Below are 6,783 nucleotides of genomic sequence, written 5' to 3' on the forward strand. Positions count from 1 at the left end.
ATCTAATATTTAGCCTAGACATTTTTTACATGAATTTAGGGTTTCAGAGGAGTCTTTAATTTGTAAACTGGGAAAGGGTTTGCAAGCCAAGAAATAATCTTGTCATATCCACAATATCCATTTCTTCACCTCTTCACATTTCTACTTTCGCAAGTTTGTATGGTTCAGATTCGGCGACCACCTAACTAAGAGGTTGGAGCTTATAATCAGTCCAATTGCTACATATGTGCCGATGGATTACTAATCATTTGTACAAACAAGATTCATGTGTTGAGCTCATAGTAGAATTTCCTCAACAAATGATATTTCAGATTAAATGAGAATATGCAAGTGACAGATGCAATGAACTTTGCTGTTTTCTAAAAGATTCACCATCTCACGAGTAATAGCTTCACGGAATATTTTTTAGTTTTAAAAAAAAGAGTGAGACTCTTAAATAATGTACCTGTTCGAGTGACCACTGCTTCTCTGCGAATGGCAGATGACCAAGACCATGCTCCATAGCTTAGCACACCATTATTCTTACAAAATAATTACGATGACAATAATTAACATCCTACCAATTTGTATCAAAAATGTTCATTTAAAAATAGAAAACAAAAAGGTTAATTTACCAGCTGAATCAACTGATCTAAATAGAAGACAAAGTCGGGTGTTGTTATCTCCCTATGGCCAATAAGTGTATGCATTCCTCGTATCTGTTTACATGAGCCTTCAGGAACATTAATATGCAAGGTCTAACCAGCGAAAGAACAAACAAGATGAAGATCGATAAGTTCACCAAGAAGATCTGATAGATGATTACTGGAATTAATTCAACAATGAAATTACCTGGAATGTCGATTCAATAACATATACATTGGGATAAATTTTGCAGAAGTCACGTTGACCAAGCTTTGTCTGGATATGTTGCACAATTAAATCAATTGCAACATGGTTATCACCTCCCCATGGTATGATGGCATCAGCATATGTCTTCAATGGCAGAACAAAATCATCAAAAACAGGCTTGACAAATCTTCCATGCCATATACCCAAACAAATACTAATCAATTTACTTAAGATAGTATAATTTTCGTATGATGAAAGTCCCAGAAAAAGGCCACATTGTTGAAGATTCCCAAATAAGAATTTACCTTGACGGGCTCCAATAACTTTGAATATCAATGTGTGCAAAACATGAACAATAACCTAAAAGAAAGAAGGCAGAGTCTTGCAACATTCCCATTGCAACATACACTAACCTAAAAAAGATGAGATAGGGTCTTACTTCATTTCTATTGCACTGAAACAGATCCACTGAGTTTCTTTCCAGGAACATTGGAGGTCAAAATAAATCTTTTGCCTTGATTTTCAAAAATATTGTGTGGGTGCAGTCTGCTACTCCTTTATGAATTGGAGTTATTCCTTATGGTCAAGCACTTGCCAGTCATCAGTTCTTCCACCTTTATTCATAAAAAAATCATCTTTAGCTAAGTTGTCAGAGACCTGCCTTTTCTTCACCAAAATCTTATTTTGCTCTCCTGCACAACCACAATGTTCTCTTATCGGGAACTTCAGGAAATGTGATACTACCATAAGACTTACTAAAGCATTCTTAAAATGCAGAACTTTTAGAACATGCGAGCCATGTTAAGAAATATCCATTTATCATAATATTATTCATATTAATATTTTAAAAAACTTATAGAAATAAGCAGATGATGTTTAAGAATAACATCAATCATTTTCTTTCATGCCGAAAGTCACTAAATTAAAGAAAGTACTAGTTCATCCTTAATGCATGAGTTAAATTCCAGCTGATCCTTGCTATGTTATGATAAGAAAATCAGAACCAATAGAATGCCAAAAGAAAAATAGAAAACATGATATATGCATATGTGCAAATGCATATACATGTGTGATGCTGTTTGAATGTGCATGTGTGATTGTGTTTGAATGTGGGTTTGTGTATTACCATGCGAGCATATTCCTGTACACGTGTGTTTATGTGTTTTTAGATGCCATTGTTTTATATAACCTTGAACTATAACAACACAAACATGCATATGCATGTAAATAAATAAATAATGTATGATATGGATACATAAATATTTATGGATATAAACACCTAGGAGCATATATAAACACACGGGCATAACACACATACATATGCACATGGCTTAGCTTTATCACCTGATATGACTGAAACTGGCAAATGGCCCTGCATTTGCTGTTTCAGCTACATGTTTTGGCACCTCAGGGGACTCAAAAATGGCCCAGAATTTAATCCTTTCATCTGCTGCTGCAGATGCTACCCTGCAACCATCTGGGCTTTGAGCCATGAAAAGAACAGGTGATGTATGACCAGTAAGCTCTGTAATCTTAGTCATTGATGGGTATCTCCATAGTGTTAGTTGGTTATTAGGCAAACCATGGGAGCTCAACAGCTCCCTCTCATGTTTACTCCACAGCAGTGCGCTAACTTGGGAACCAGTATTCACTGAATTTAAGAGGTCACCAGTTTGGGTGTTCCAAAATTTAATGCACCAGTCAGTCCCACCACCACCAGATACAAGCAGATTGTGCCGAAAGGGGCACCATGCGAGGGCCTTTACAGCAGCAGTATGGTCATTGAATCTGTGAAGCCATTGATTCTGACTTGGACGATGATTTGCAGAGGCCATTGATATGTCCCATATGTGCACGAGGTTATCACGCCCCCCACTTGCCAATTTTTGACCTGATAGTGACCACTTTAGGCCACAGATTTCATGTGTATGTCCTCTATAGTTCTGAAGAATGCGGTTTTCCACTCTCACATCATGATTGCAAATCCTACCATCCATTCCTCCGGTCGTCAGAATTTTATCATTCCAAGCCATTGATCCAACACAGGATCGGTGAGCCCGTCGCAGAGTTCTCAACCTTTGGCTAGCTTTGGATCCCACAACTCGACCTGAGAATTATTTAAGCCAATGGCGAGCACCTGCCCATCTGGAGACCAGCTGACACTAGTGATAGGCCCATCATCTCCAACACTCACAAGCTCCGAACAATACCTATTAGAGGCATTCACAGATATACTGTGCTCCCAAGGGCAACTGCCAGGACATTGCTGCTCCCCCAATCAAGCAAACTTAGACAGTAATCACCTATCATATTTGGGGCATCTAATGTCCTCTCTGCATTCTTTGGTATGTGCCTCCACTGCTTCACTACTCTAGACTTACAAGAAGAACCCAAGTATTCTTGAAACATCTCATTAACTGGTGCTGGGGGCTTGCTCTTGAACACAAATATTCGGGTCCTATTGTTTAAGAAACATTCTGAAAGAAGCTTCTGGTAATACTCCGACCACGAAGACCTATCTTTTTTTATCTCTTGCGTTGTTAGCAAGAGATTGGCCACATCGAAATCCATTGCGGACCTGACTGGGATGAATCTGTCACCCTGCATAAAACCAAAAGCCCAAATCAATTGATAGACAAAAGATTGGATCTTTTTACATCATGATGAGTGTCAAACATAAGCATGCTATCAGACAAAAGAATAAGAAAATTGATTCACCATTATAATACAAGTAGGAAACTGGGAAAGAGATAAAACTAACGATCAGAGAAGAAGCTGGGAGGCAATCCTCCATTATACTATCGTAGTACCAAATAGGCATAGGCATATGTTCTGAGTGACTTGTTAGTTTATATTTGATTTAGTGATATTTGGTATTTATGCACTACAGATAACTACATCATCATGATAACTTTGATGTATTAAAGCGTCAATACAGTTCAATTTCAGGCTAAATCCACCAACTACACAAAATATGATCCTAGATAACTCAAAATACAATAAAATGGTAGGAAACTTGCCCTGATTCTTTTTTCTCTTTCTATTTTTGTATTTTACTAATCTTTTTGTCTGAAACTCAAAGCGAAATTGCTGAAGGCACCAAAACTGTGGAAACCAGAACTCTAGTTAAAGTGCTTAAACTTAAATTGAAACCAAAATTGAGTTTTAAAAGCTTAATTTTACACTTTTAATTTGCTAATACCCCTATCTATAAAACACCACCATGCTCAAATTATATAAAAATCATAAAATATTCTGCCTTTTGAAGTCTCAAAGTACCCCCATGGTTCCCCAACAATAAATCTGATATGGACTTAAAAACTGCACAATGTATGAAAATAAACATAAAATTTGCTGACCCCTTGCATACATTAACACATACCAGTCATAGACAAATGATACTACTGACTAAATTCCTGAAGCCCTTAACATTTCTGAAACAAAACCTGAAATCTTAGACATTGATAGACATTAAGATGCTCAGTTCTTGTGAGATGTGTAGGAAATTCAGGGTCTTCTCTAATCAATCCTAATAGGTACTCATCTAGAGCTTCATAAACCTTGTATTTTGAACTAAATAAAGAACCCGGCCATGTTTTCATTTGGAAAACATATGATTCCAAACAAACTTGATGCAGTATCACAGAATGGAAGGGATGTAAGTTTTCCCTAGGTAACCCAAGAACTAAACATTTACTAGGAGAAATTTTAGGTGCCTACCGCCAACAAGTATTCACGTGCTGGATTTTATTGAGATTATCCCTGCAGTTATTTGATATCAGTCAGGTTCAATACCCCTCTGCTAATGAGGTAGCATGAGTCTACCTCTTAAACCCAAAAGAAGCTATTGTTATTTGAGTTTATCCCTCAAAACATGATTGCCCATAGGAATCATCCATTTTTTCATATTGAGAAACCACCATATCCAGCCATATGTTCATTGTTAAGCCTTCATAATTTAACTCAACTATCCAACTTGAAAGCTTAATTATCCAACTTCAAAACATTGCCAATTTTTGGATGAATCAGTGATCCAACTTAGGGATGGCAATCAGGTCGGGTCAAGTCATAAACGGTCGGCTCAGATGCAGATCGGGTCAGAAAAGCCCAAACATGAATCAGACCTGTTTACTAAATAGGCCAGATATTGAAACCTGAACCTATCCAATTTAATAAACCGGCAATCCGACTCGACCTGTTTAACTTGTTTAATAAACAGAAACCCATTTATCCAACCGGCCTGTTTAACTTGTTTATCCAAGGTCTTGGACTCTTGGCCCAATACTGTTGGACCTGTCAACCCAACCCAAAATCTAACCTGTTCATCTAACTTGTTTAATAGATAAACCTGCTAGTGATAGGCTGTTGCATAAAAGGACAAAATCTGAAATATGAACAACAAAATTAGACATGAAATACAAGCAAATTTGCATGAAAACAGATCTTAATGTACAAGCAATTAAGCAACTACACAAAGTCACAAAAAGCAAAAAATAGCAGCAAATTTTAATTGGATGGCAAACAGAAACAACAAAGTGACAAACATCAAAATTTCAGACTTAGGGAGAAACAGAAACAACAGTCGACAAAACAGAAAAAACAAACAGCTGCTAATCTTCATTGGATGGCACAAAATCATCATCTTCGTCAGTTCATCCTTGCGAAACTTGTATGCCTCAAGCGCACCTATCCCAAACCCAACACCCAAAATACCCTCCAAGATCAAGAAAACGCACACCAGGTGAGTCTCTTATATGTTTATATCTCTGTGATTTCCGTGCTCCGTTCATGCATACGAACTAGACTACTGCAAGCATCCGGGCATCATTGATGTTGCACCAACAAATGCACTGGTATCTGGATTCAATTCCCTAGTGCCCAATTTTTGCAATTCGGGCATCAAGATCCCTTCTTTTTCCTTTCTTGATACCAAAATTACAGAATCAAAAATAAAAAAGAAAATCGACAACAGAAGCCAAAAAAAACCTAATTTTCGTGAATTGTGGGAAGAGCGAGAAAAGAACCCGGAATCACAGCACACACGAAAAAAAATCAGAATGCAATCAAGAAAGGGAAAAAAAACGAAAGAAAACCTAGATTTTCAAGCGAAGACGGCGTAGAATAAAGAGAGGCAGGAGAGACAAGAGGGCCGAGAAGGAGAAGAAGAAAAGAGCTCACCATGTTTGGATCGGAACTTAATTGGCGAGCGATTGGAGTTGAAGGTGGGTTTGGCTGCAAGAACCCCCCCCCCCCCTCTCGAAGCGAGGAAAGATCCTGGAATCGAAGCCAGAGAGAAGGGCGTCAGCCGGTGAGAAGAGCGAGAACGGGGAGATTTGGAATTTCAAACTTAGAAAGCGAAGAAGAGAGCTGAGAGCCTGAGCGCAAGAGAAACGTTGAAAGAGCTGAGAGCTAAAGGCCTTTTATAGCCTATGCCCATCTCCGCCGTCCAGGCCCTCCGCCACGTCAGCGCCGCCCGTTCAAACGCCGTTTACTGTTACGTCGACTTGACGCGGTATCGGCCTTCTCCGCCTGGCCACCATTACGCGGCGGACTCCCCTTCTTATGTTGGCGAAAAGCTTGCTCAGAGCCCCAAATATTTAAAAGACCTCCTAAAAATTGTAGAATAATATTTATTTATAGGACCTCCTTTAAACCAAATTATTTGCAACTCCCTTTGTTAGTTGCCACGCGCCGCACACAAGCAATCCTTTTCTTACCAAATCCGGTCTATATAGAACTTTAATGTGGCATGACGCCCGAAAATAATAATTTTGTAACTTGAATTTTAGGGCAGTAGTTTATAGCAGCCAAGAGTAATTTCATCCCGATATTAAAAATATACATGGGAAACCTACAAAATCAGAGTTTTTTTTTATATTTTTTATTTCATATTTTTAAAACTACCTCCTCCTTAATTTATTTTCAAAACTACTATCCACTTAAAATCATTAG

At 38.1% G+C, this 6,783-nt stretch overlaps 1 pseudogene; it reads right to left on the reverse strand.

Moving 5' to 3' along the window:
* Positions 1-6,412, reverse strand: part of LOC105037512 (cell division cycle 20.2, cofactor of APC complex-like) — a 25,371-nt pseudogene extending 18,959 nt beyond the window's left edge.
* Positions 6,413-6,783: the final 371 nt, after the last annotated feature.

Source organism: Elaeis guineensis, chromosome 8, assembly GCF_000442705.2.
Source record: "Elaeis guineensis isolate ETL-2024a chromosome 8, EG11, whole genome shotgun sequence".
In the NCBI taxonomy this organism is placed as follows: domain Eukaryota; kingdom Viridiplantae; phylum Streptophyta; class Magnoliopsida; order Arecales; family Arecaceae; genus Elaeis; species Elaeis guineensis.